A 13473-nucleotide genomic window follows, 5' to 3' on the forward strand; every position below is an offset into this window, starting at 1 on the left:
CTACCAGCTGTTCTGCGGGAAAAAGATGAGGTCTTCTGCTCCCGTAAAGATTTTTTGTTGTTGTTGTTATGTGCTGTGGAGTCGGTTCTGACTCATAGCGACCCTGTACAGGGTTTCTGAGGTTGTAAATCTTTACGGGAGCAGAAGGCCTTATCTTTCTCCCACAGAACAGCTGGTAGTTTTGAACTGCTGACCTTGCAGTTCGCAGCCCAATTCGTAACCACGACACTACCAGAGCAGCCTCGGAAACCCTATACCGGGTCACTATGAGTCGGGATCAACTCAATGAGTCTGGGTGGGTGGACCCTGTGCACTGTAGGCTGTTTAGCGGCATCCCTGGCTTCTGCCCACTTGTCACTCAGAAATGTCTCCAGACATTGCCAAGAGTCCCCTAGGAGCTGGCTCATCCCAGCTGAGAATCTCTGGTATAAGTCGAGCACTTCGCAGAGTCCCAGATACCTAGATGTGTCAGGAGAGTGACATCTATAGAGTACAGCATTGTCTATTCCAGGTCTGCGTAGCCTGCCCCTGGCTTGGAGCTTCACACCTCTCCAGGGATCCATACATGGACGAGAGATGGATGAGTGAGTGGGAAGGAAAGTGGATCCAACAGGGAGACAGAAGGATGGACAGTAGACAGGCAACCAGACATAATGATCCCAGCAGTCTCTTTGACCAGAAAACTCCAACCCCCTTCCACCACACCCTGGGATATATCAGGTGCCAACCCCTCCCTCTGCTGCTCAACTACAGCTTACACTGAGCATCTACTGAGGGTTCTGCCCATGAAAGTCTTGGTGGTGGGACCCAGCCCTCCTCCCAGGAGTTTGCTCTGGGGAACCCATGGGCCAACATCTGCTGCTGGGCTCCTCTGTGCCAGGATGTAGCCAAAATGCAGCTTCTTATTTCCAGCTCAGAGCTGATCGCCTTTTGTGCAATGAGGACCACACACTTAGAAAGGGCAGGTGAGGCACCCAGTCATACAGCTAACATGTGTGGGAGCGCGATCTTAGTTCACAGTTTATACTCTTCCTGGAAGTGGCCGGAGCCCTTGGCCTGAGGCCTGCAACAACACATTATAAAAGGAAATACAGGATTTCCTGGATTGGCTTAGTGGTCTTCAGATTACAGTTCTCAACATGCTGCTGGGTCATAAGGTCAATTAGGGGATTCCCAGTCATCATTTTATGCTGTTTTGTTAAGTTTCCTTCTTATGGGATAATTTTTTAAAAAATCATATTGTAATATTCATAAAAGAGAGAGAGAGTATTGGTTTGGCACTGCAGGATAATGCACTGGACCTCAAAGTCTATTTGAACCACAAGGTTGGTGGTTCAAACTCACCAGCTCCTCAGAAACACTATATGGGGTCACTATGAGTCAGAAGAGACTCACTAGCACTTAACAATACACACACACACACACACACACACACACACACACACACATATATATATATATATATACACACACATACATTTCTGGTGTGGCTCAAGGTCTGCAGTTCAATCTCACCAGTCGCTCCTCTGAAACCCTATGGGTCAGAAGTGACTCAATGGCACTTAACAATAACGTATATGTTGTTGTTATGTGCCGTGGAGTCAGTTCCGACTCATAGCAATCCTGTATAGGGTTTCCAAGGATGTAAGTCTTTACGGGAGCAGAAAGCCTCATCTTTCTCCTGCGGAACGGTTGGTAGTTTTAAACTGCCGAACTTGAGGTTCGCAGCCTGATTCATAACCAATACGGTACCAGAGCTCCTTTGTTGTTGTTGTTAAGTGCCATCGAGTCGGTTCTGACCCATAGCGACCCTGTACAGGGTTTAGGGTGTAAATCTTTACGGGTGTAGAAAGCCTCATCTTTCTCCCGCGGAGCGGCTGGTAGTTTCGAACCGCTGACCTTAAGGTTCGCAGCCCGATTCGTAACCACTACGCTACCAGAGCTCCTTAGTAACATATATATATATACACCTACTCCTCACTTACCCACAGTCTCATTATCTAACATTGTACATTTACAACAATAATAATAATAAAATCTCCTATCCAATTGTTTTTCAGATTACAGACAAAAGTCTGGCAGGAACAAACACTTAGATTTGAGGCCAGAGTACCATTGACTGTGATAGTTACAGTTATGAATCAGTGTAACTGGGCCTTGATTCTCAGTGATTTGGCAATTATGTTGTGATGCAATTTGGCGATTTTGTAATGATACAGTTATCCTCCATTCTGTGATCTGACGTGGTCGTCCTCTATTTTTCCATAATGTCAACTTTTCCATCAGAGCCTGCTTTTTGGAACCTCACCATGTCGGTGGATGTAAGAGGGGGCTTCAAAAAGTTTGTGGAAAAATTCCATTATTCTTTCATTCAATATTTCCATGAACTCTTCGAAGCGCCCTCATACACTCTGTGTGTATGTGTGTAAAATCTCTTGCACTCTCCCCTCGCACCCTCCACTCCTGCCACACTGTTGTTCTCCTTGGGGTCTGCACCTTGAATGTGCCAGGTGTGTTCCTGCCTCAGGACCTGTCTCCCAGGTATCTGCTCGTGCTCTCACCTTCTTCACTGCAGAGAAAACACCCTGAAATTCCTTATTTGTTATTGCTGTGAAGTGCTGTCCAGTCAGTTCCAACCCAATAGCGATCCTGTATAGTTTCCGAGGAGCGGCTGGTGAGCTTGAACCGCCAACTTTGCAGTTCAAACTGACTTTGCGTCCAGCGCATTAACCCACAGCGCCACAGCAGGACTCCAGAAATTCCCTCTTTATCTAGCTTCTTCGTTCTCTATGCCACTTATCAGCACGTGGCATGCTCCTACATAGGGAGAGAAGCTACATGAGGGCAGGCAGCTCTCTCTGTTTGGTACACTCCTATCTCCCAAGCATCTAGTATAGGGCCCAGCACACAGTAGGCACATCATAGTGTTTGTTGAATACACACACATACACACCCTTGATATTGTGTATGAATACATTTCTCAATATGGGCTGTGGCTTTAAAAGTTTAAAAAATACTGGAGTAAATGGGCGCTAAAGTTCCTGCCGTTAAGTTCAATTTGAAATACAAATTGAAATCTTTCAAAAAAGTGAGGCAACACAGGAGGCACTCACTCATCTATGCCAAGAAATATGGAAGACAACTACCTGGCCAATTGACTGGAAGAGATCCATATTTGTGCCCATTCCACAGAGAGGTGACCCAATGAAATGCATAAATCATCGGACAATATCTTTGATATTCCATGCAAGCAAAGTTTTACTAAAGGTAATACAAAAACGGCTGCAAGCATACATTGACAGAGAACTTCCAAAGATTCAAGCCAGTTTCAGAAGAGGACGTGGAACGAGGGATATCATTGCTGATGTCTGATGGATCTTAATATCAGAAAGATGTTTACCTATGCTTTATTGACTATGCAAAGGCTTTCGATTGTGTGGACCATGACAAGCTATGGACAACACTGAGACGTATAAGCATTCCAGAACACTTCATTGTACTCATGAGGAATCTGTACATGGACCAAGAGGCAATTGTTTGAACAAGAAAAGGGAACATCAAATGGTTTAAAATTAGGAAAGGTGTACACCAGGATTGTATTCTTTCACCATACTTATTCAACCTGTATGCTGAACAAATAATCCAAGAAGCTGGATTATTAAAAGAAAAATGTAGCATCAGGATTGGAGGGAGACTCATTAACAACCTGCGATATGCAGATGATACAACCTTGCTTGCTGAAAGTGAAGAGCCCACAAAATACTTACTGATGAAGATCAAAGACCAGAGTATGGTGTGCACCTCAATGTAAAGAAAACAAAATCTCAACACTGAACCAATAAACAACATCAAGAAAAATGGAGATAAGATTGAAGTTATCAACGACTTCATTTTGCTCAGATCAACCATGAACACTCATGGAAGCAGTAGTCAAGAAATCAAATGATGTATTGCATCCAGCAAATCTGCTGCACAAGACCATTTTAAAGTGTTGAAGAGCAAAGATGTCAGCTTGAGGACTAAGGTGCACCTGACCCAAGCCATGGTATTTTCAATAACCTCATATGCATGCGAAAGGTGGACAGTGAATAAGGAAGATCATAGAAGACTTGATGTATTTGAGCTATGGTGTTGGAGGAGAATATTGAAAGTACCATGGGCTACCAAAAGAGCAAACAGATCTGTGTTGGAAGAAGTGCAGCCAGAGTGCTCCTTGGAGGCCAGGATGGCCAGACTTGGTCTCTCATACTTCAGACATGTTTTCAGGAGCGACCAGTCACTGGAGAGGTATATCATGTTTGGTAATGTGGAGGGTTGGAGAAAAAGAGGAAGACCCCCAGCGAGACGGAATGGCACAGTAGCAGCTTCAATGGACTCAAATGTAGCAACAATTGTGAAGTTGGCCCAGGACCAGGCAGTGTTTCATTCTGTTGTGCATACGGTCACTATGAGTCGGTACCGACTCGATAGTGCGTAACAATAACAAGAAATTCCTGCTTTCCTGTTTATTGGGGGTGAGAACAAGGGAGAGTGTAGCACATACAGACCCCTCCTGACTAACAGGACTGACCTGACCCTCCAGTGTCCTGCTGGGCAGGAGAGCAGGAGAAGGAGTGCCACCTGGAGTCGAGTTTCAGTGTCAGGTCTCCTGGGTCCAGTCTCCAGCTCTCCCACTTACTAGCTGCACGAGCTGCTGCTGTTAAGTGCTATTGAGTCAGTTCTGACTCACAGCAAATCTGTATAGTTTCCAGAGAGTGGCTGGTGGGTTTGAACCACTGTCCTTGTGGTTAGTAGTCCAGTGGTGCAGAAAGTTACTTTTCCCCTCCAAGTTTTAGTTTCCTGATCTGTACATTGAGAACAGTCACCGCCCAAGGTCGTGGGAGGAGAGGATGGATTAGCACACATATGTAAATGCACCTGGTGCGAGGTACGTGCCCATGAAATGTTGGCTATTCTTAGGACAATGACTCTCCTTATTGTCATCTTTATTGTAATCGTTATTACAACAGCTTTGAGTCAAAAACTAGTGACCCTGGCTGACAAGGGAGTCCTTCCCCACCCACATCAGCATCTTCCCTTTCAAAGTATAAGTAGCTTAAGCTATCCCACCAAAGCAGTCACCCAAGCACCCACTAAGTCATCCCTAGAAGCCACTGTGGCAGGCAGCTCAAGGAGACGTAGAACGTGGTCCGTGGTGTCAAGAGCTCACTGCCTGTGAGGGAGGGAGGCAAGCAGCACGATGGAGTCCGCGATGGTGTAAAATGAGAGGAGGAGGGTAATGCACACCTGGGCTTTGGGGAAGACTTCCATCAAAAGTTGTCCTGGCACAGAGCCTTAGAGGATCTGAGAGGGTTTGGTGGGGAAGGTGTTTCAGGTCAAAGCAAGACCAGGAGAACAGCCAAAGCTTAGTGGGGATGAGGACATGAGCAGGGATGAAGGGGCTCAGGTGTTTAGGGGAATCCCCCATGCAGGAATTTGAACTTGATTTAAGATACTGGGGAGCTCTCAAAGAATCAGAACATGCCGACTAGCCTGGTTTCACTAGATGACGTTGCCAACAAAATTAGATACATTGTTGTTGTTGTTGTTCTTGTTAAACGTCATCAAGTCGGTTCCAACTCATAGCGACCCTGTATAGGGTTTCCAAGGAGTGGCTGGTGAGTTTGTACGACCACACTTGTGGTTCAAACCGACCTTGGGGTCCAGTGCTTTATCCTGCAGCGCCACACCAGGACTCCAATATTAGATATAGCTGGAACAATAAATGTTCATCAAACATTTACTGAATTGAGTGGAATGGAACAGATCTGATTATCCCCCTAACTTTCTATGTTTGGCCCACTTGGTAAGAAAGATAAAGGGAGCAGGGTACCTATACCAGTAGGGACCAGAGCAGGACCCAAAGTCATGGCCATGGGCCAGGATATGTCCTTGTCTCCAAGTCTCTCAGCCCAGGATCCTGGGACCAAGTCAGACTCGGCCCCTTATCAAAACTGGATCATTGATAACTGAACGGAGCCCTTTCCCAACTATTTGGACAAGTAGCTTGGCCAAAGTACGCTGTTCAAGCCTTTGAATTTCAGGGACATGCCCAGTCCTCGGGAGAGCCAATCCAAGCAATCCCAGGAGGCAGGAGACCAGGTGCTCCAGGCCACAGAGGAGGCCAGTCCACTGTGCTGAACCCACATCAGGAAGAGGCCTAAACTCAGGGAGGAAGAGCCTCACCTCTCAGGTTGCCTGTCCTGCCCACACCCTGGAAAGGAACACCTCCCATGCTCCGAGTGATTGATCACCACATGCCAGGGCCTTGCACGTATTTAAACCACGCAACCACACAGGAGAGGGCGTTGTTATTATCCTCATTTTTACAGATGATGAAAATGAGTCATAGAGACACCAAGCTGCTCAACCAAGATCACAGTGTGAGTAGCAGGTCAGGATGCAAATCCAGATGGGGCTTAAGACAAGGCCCTCATACCAAATCACTCCGAATGGCGCCTCCCCTCAAGGCAGGCAGGAGGACTGGGCACCTGAGGCCCCGACTGGTGTCCAGTGTGAGGGGGGAGCCTGGATTGCATCCCTGCAGTGTCTCTGATGCTCCACCAATAGGGATGCCAGAGAAAACACTGAGTTGCATCTGAATTTCAGATAAGCGACGAATAATGTTTTAGTGAAAATATGTATTTTTCTTTTCCTTTTTTTTTTCTTCATTAAATCTGGCAACCTTACCACAACTAGAAGGCTACAGATGCAGGCAAATGGTCCTGAGCCCCCTACCCTCAGCCTTCCGCTCCCCATTCCTGATTTACACGCTTCTTTCTGTCCCCAGGAGGCATCTCAACCACTACACTGGCTCTGCTCACCACCCCAGTTGTGCTTCCGGGGGAAAGGTAAAGAGCTAACCCTGTGATGAAATTACTATTTCCATTTTATAGACAAGGACACTGAGGGGTGAGGCTACTTGCCCGGGGGCACACAACTAACCACCAGCCGAGCTGGGATTCCTAGCTAGAGTCAGCGTGGCTCCAAAGCCAGTGGCCCGCACAGCCCACTTCTGAGAATGGACAAGCCGGGGCAGGAAGGCCTGACGTACGGTACCTATGGCAGGCTGTGGTTGAGAGTTGAAGGAAGCCATCAGACAGGGTCAAGCTCAGACCAGCACCGTCCCAGCCGCTCTCCTGTTAAAAGAAGGCCAGAAATTAGAGGGCGCTCAAAACGGAAGTTTCAGGAACAGAGAGAAGTCTCTAGCTTACAACCTGTGCACGGCAGCCCGCCAGCTCCTACATTCCCTTCCCCAGCAGCTCCAGGTGCAGGAGGGCAGCCTCTATCCATTATTAATCTTTAACTGGCTCAGAAAGCCTCTGCTGCCAGACGCCTTCCTTTACCCCACACCAAGGAACTCTCAGGGCCTAATGGGTCCAGCTAGACTCCCCCTTCTCCTCTCTGGGTTTCAGGGGAAGTCCCAACCTGAGTCTAGGATCAGAGGGGAAGCCCCATGTTCCAGAAGCTGGATCGTGGCTAGACGACATGGACGTAGCCAGACACCCTTGGGCCTGGGTCCTCTCACCAGTCCCTCCTTTGGCCCTGTCTTTCCCTGCCTGTCCACTGAATTGATGGCAGCCTCAGGAAGGAATCTGGATGCAGAGAGGCCGAGTGCTCAGACTTGGGAGCACTTTCTCCTGATCCAGGCAACAGTACCCTCACCTTGCAGTAGGGTCTCATGTAACCTCGAGGCCAGGTGCCCCAGTGGGCTTCCTGACCCCGGAGTAAACCTCCCCAGCAATCCCCTGCCAAGCAATGAGGAGCTTTTTCCCCATGCCCTCCTGTCACCCAGGCCCCCAGGTGTCCTATCCCTTTCTTTCTAAACTTCCCTGTGAAGGGACACCACTAAGCCCCTAGTCTAATCAGTCCAAGCCTCAAACTGGCTGAGTCCTTTTTCTTTTCCCTTCCTGAAGTCTTTATTTTTATTAACTAGCTTATTAAACACCACGTAACAACAGCATGCATAACAGCAAGCAGTCTCATATGTTGTTGGCTGCCATCTGAATCAGCCCCTCCCCTGACTCATGGAGACCCCCATCCCATGCACGACAAAATAACACACTGCTCAGTCCCGTGCCATCCCCACGATCAGTGGCAGATCAGACCATTGTGACCCATAGGGTTTTCACTGATCAATTTTTAGATCACCAGGTCTTTCTTACTCCTCTTAATCTGGAAGTTCTGCTGAAACCTGCTCAACATCATAGTAACAAGTGAGCCTCCACTGACAGAGGAGTGGTAGCTGCACAGGAGGTGCACTGGCTGGGAACTGAACCTGGGTCTCTCCTGTATGGAAGGTGGGAATTTTGCTACTAAGCCACCAATGTCCTGGAACATTCCTATTTTTGTTGTTTGTTGTTGATATGCCATTGAGTCAGTGCTGACTCATAGTGACCCTGTAAAGGGTTTCCAAGCAGCACTGGTGAGCTTGAACCACCGACCTTGGGATTCAGTGCTTATCACACCAGGGCTCTTGCATTTATACAGTGCCTACTGGAGAAGGATATCATGTTTGGAAGGTGGAGGGTCAGACAAAAAGAGGAAGACCCCTAATGAGATGGACTGGCCAACTGGCAGCATTGATGGACTTAAGCATGGCAATGGTAGTGAGGTTGGCCCAGAATCAGGCAGTGTTTCATTCTGCTGTGCATAAGGTTGCTATGAGTCGGTACCAACTCAATGGCACCTAACAACAACAACAACAACTGTATCTTAGATGGACTCCTTGTGTGACACTGCATGATAATGTGCTGGACTGCAAGGTCAGTTTGAACTGCAAGGTCATCGGTTCAAACCTACCAGCCACTTTTTGAAACCCTACACAGGGTCATTATGGGTCAGAACTGACTAGGCAGCACTTAACAACAACCTATCAAAGGCAGCAAGACAGGGCATCCCCTGTTCCCAGCTGTAGGTGTGTCCATCAGAAGCCCTGGACAATCTGAGCTCAGTGACTGAACTCCCAAGAACAGTCCAGCGTGTACACCTCCCATGGCCCTCAGCAGCCCTGCTTCCCACAGCAGGTGGTTTCCTGGCTTTCTGCTAATTTAATCAATGTCCTACCAGCTCCCCTTCCCCCTGGGTCCAAAGTCCATCCAGCCCAGTGCCCCATGAGGAAATTCTCCTCCTGCCTGTGCCTGCTACACACACTTACTGACCCAGTTAGCTCCCATCACCTGACCCTGGATCCCACCTGCACCTGAGAGAGGTCTAAAGAAACAACTGCTGGGAAGCTCCTGAAGGCAGCTCAGAGTGCCCCAGAGTTTTAAGACAGGGAAGGCTAGCAGAGGGAGGGAGGGAAAAAGTCTTTTGCAGCCATACATCAGACAAAGGACTCATTTCTAAAACATATAGGACACTACATACAACACCTCTACAAGAAAAAGGCAAATAACCCAATTAAAAAACGGGCGCAGGACATGAACAGACACTTCACCAAGGAGGAGATCCAGGCAGCCAACAAACATAAGAAGAAATGTCCATGATCACTAGCCATTAGAGAGATGCAAATCAAAACAACAATGAGATATCATCTCACACCAGCAATAACAGCAAAGATCAAAAAAGTAGAGGACAATAAATGCTGGCGAGAATGTGGAGAGACGGAGACACTCCTGCATTGCTGCTGGGATTGCAAAATGGTCCAACCTCTCTGGAAAGCAATATGGTGCTTCCTCAGAAGGTTGGAAATAGAAATACCATTCGATCCAGCAATTCCTCTACTTGGTCTTTACCCACAAGAAATACGAGTAGATATATGCACACCAATGTTCATAGCAGCACTATTTACAATAGCAAAAAGATGGAAACAACCTAAGTGCCCATCAACTGAAGAATGGATGAACAAACTGTGGTGCATTCACACAATGGAATATTATAAGACCTTGAAGAATAAAAAGGAAGCTGCAAGCCACCACATAACATGGATGAACCTTGAGGACATTATGTTGAGTGAAACTAGTCAGTCACAAAATGAGAAATACTGCATAGGACCACCACTGTAAAAGACTAAGAAAAAGAACCCATACTAAAGGGGGGGGGGGGTGATTCTTTGCTGATTACTGGAATGTGGGGGGGTGCAAGGGGGGAGGGTAAGGTGGAGCACAGGGTAGGGAATAGATACAGGATAGTTTGGGTGCTAGGAACGGGGCCAATACACAATAAGTAGGAATGGAATGGAAGAACAAAGCAGATGGGAAAACAGTTAGGCAGGTTTGCATGGGCTATTTGGGACAGAGGTAAATAATGATGTATGCACAACCTTGGAACAACAGGGCTCTGGGATACAGGGATTGAGACATGGTTGGAATGGGGGAAAGGAGGGAAATAAAGTTAAGATACTTGGCTGTCTTTTGAATCTTGGTTTCCTCCCTTGTATACCATTATAAAATAGACACTGGAGGGGGAGAGAAAGGAATAGCCAGAAATATTACCATAGAAAGCTTATAAATCCATCTTCTGCCTATAATTGATTGAAATACCTAAAATTGGGCTACAACGTGCGCAGCGAAGGAGGCTTCCTGCGGAGCCTTTGCATTACATAAGACCATAGGTGGAATCCTGAACCACATCCAGAATCTTCTGAGGTGGGAAATTTCCACTGGAAAGGGCAAGCAGACCAGCCTGGAGCGGCTAGAAGAACAGAAGATACTTCTTGAAAGACAGACCGACAGGAGAAATACAAAGAACATAGGCAGTCTGACTGATTACTACAAAAACAAGCAAGTTGCTTGCCCAGGAGACATCAAGGCAAGTGGTCTGGTCCCATCAGGGCAAACCCCCTGAAACTCAATGGGAATACATGCTCTGATTGGTGACCACGTTCGTCACTGATAAGGGGAAGTGAGGAGAAAACAGCAATGTAGCTGTGAGCTAAGCCCTACAATGTTCAATAGACTCCTGTGAACCTGGGTGGAGACCTGGTTGGCCAGCAGTGTGGCAAGACCTGGGGACTCTTGGGCCCAGAGTCAGTGACATAGTCACAGAGGACTAGAATGGAGAGTGAAGCGTTCAGCTGATAAGAAGAGAGGGCATATGCATAAGAACACCCACACTTGCAGATAATACCCACTTGACTTGGCTTCAGTGACTGGATGATCAGAGCTCAACTAGAAGAAAGAAGAAGGAAAAAAAGTAATCTGATACAATTTGATGAACTTGACCTACATCTATGGATGCGGTAGCTCAAAAGAGGGAACAAATCTTTACAGCGAACATCATTCCCACCCCCTCCATACACAGAGTAGACAGGGATGGGCAACTTGGACATTGGCTACCCAAGATGGGGGGGAGGGGGGGCTACAAAGGCAAGAAGTGACTGGCTTACAAGCTTTCAACAGGGAACCTAGATCCAGAGAACGTGAGGGAAGGTAGAATCTCCACTGAGTAGTATCCAATCTGTCTAGGCCTAGGCAGGGCTGATGAAATGAAATGCAGATAGGTCTCTTGTGATACAATAGTGAATAATTGTTGGAAATGTAAACGTAGACGTTTTGTAGGAAGGAGGGGAGTGATTAACTTTTCAGTCTAGGAGCAGAGGTCCTTGGGACCATCAAGGGAGAAGAGTGGAGAGCGGGACCCTACCTAGAGAAGCAGTGATGCCTGAGATGGAGGCAGAGACAATGACATGGAGAGATGGAGCAGCTGGGGACTTTAGATACAGAGAGGGCGAGGGGCTGTGTGCTGAAGACCGGGGGGGCAAGCTTGTAGGGTATACCCTTTGCTTGGTTGATAATGCATGGAGGGGATAGTAACAATGGTAATGAAATGATACATGATAGGATGAATGTGAAACAAATGTTCTCCCATGTAAACTATCACATAATTAACAATAAAACATTAAAAAAAAAAAGTCTGTGTCCCAGGCCCACCCTCAGAGTGAAAGCCTACTTCCAAGGAACCCAGGTGGCTGTGGTGCACAGCTGGAGTTGGGAACACACTCCTATGGAAACCCTCATGACACTGAATTACAAGTGTCTCCTTGACCAGACCTCTTTTTATCTCAATGTCTGTAGCTCTGAGGCAGGGTTTGGGACACTGTAGGTAATAAACAGCAGCTGAACACGGAACCCAATTAGCCCCGGGTGCTGAGGCCGGGTGGGCCCGAGAGCTTCCCTGCTCCAGGTTGTTGTTGTTAAGTGCTGTTGAGTCAGTTCTGACCCATAGAGACCCTGTATAGGGTTTCTGAGGAGCAGCTGGTGAGCTTGAACCACCAACCTTGCAGTTCAAGCAGCTTTGCAGTCTGGCGCATGAACCCACAGCACCACACCAGCTTTAAATACTGACTGCAAAACCAAAGCGCACCATCCTGGGAACCTCAACCCTCTGGTGTGCACGTGGGAGAAGAAGGGGAATGCAAGGTGGATAGGGGGCGGCTAGAGGGAATGAGGCAAGAAATATGATGTGTAGAGGATGCAGGATTCCCACACCTTCTCCCTGGGCACAAATGGCCACCTGGCAGAGATTCCTTTGCAGGCATCGCTCCCAGGGACTCTTAACTGAGAACACACAGACGGGGCTACATCAGAGCAGTGTGAGGGAAAACTGGGAGCACCCCAAAGGAGACTGAGATCAGCATCATCTGGAAAGGCTCGGGCTGGGGTCTGAGAGTTCCACTTCACATGCTGAAAATGTTGCTCTCTAGCTGTGTGGCCTCAGGAAGTAACTCGCCCTCTCTGTGCCTTTTTACTTATCTGTCAAATGGGGATGTGAATGAAAAGACATTTGACAATACTAGGAAAAAAACCAAAAATCAGCTGGCATGAAGTCAATTCCAGTGCATGGCAATCTGTGTATGTCAGAATAGAACTGTGTTCCATAGGGCATCACCAGGCCTTTCTTCTGAGGTGCCGCTGAGTGGACTCAAACTTCCAGCCTTTCAGCTGGTTGCACGGGGCATACTAGCAGGTGTTTATTAATGTTAGCTCCCTTCCCAGAGTTGTTCCTGCTCCTTGAGAACACACAGCACTGTCTCTGGTGTGGTGCTGCAGGATAAGCACTGGACTGCTAACCGCAAGGTCAGTGGTTCAAACCAACCAGCTGCTCCTCGGAAACCCTATACACTTAACAACAATAAACTAAGTCCAAGAGGGTAGTGCACCAGAACACAGGCTCTGTCCTAAGTGATCCTCTTCAGCCTTGAGATCACATAATCTTTAACACAACAATAGCTAGTGTCTCTGAGACAAGACTGTGAGGAAGAGAGGCTTACAGGCCAGACTCCAATCTGACTGACGTCACCGGGTTCACTGGGATAGCTTGAGCTCTGGGAGACAGTTGGATCCCCAGACGGGTTCTGTTGGGACCTTCAACTTGGAGTAGCTGCTCAGTACACAACTGGTGGGTGAATACGTAGATGTGAAGTGGAGGGAGAGGAGAATCCCCTTAGGCCCTCTTCAACCCAAAGTGGGAGGCTCCTAGGGACAGAGCTGC

This window comes from Chrysochloris asiatica, unplaced genomic scaffold, assembly GCF_000296735.1.
Source record: "Chrysochloris asiatica unplaced genomic scaffold, ChrAsi1.0 scaffold00090, whole genome shotgun sequence".
Taxonomy (NCBI): domain Eukaryota; kingdom Metazoa; phylum Chordata; class Mammalia; order Afrosoricida; family Chrysochloridae; genus Chrysochloris; species Chrysochloris asiatica.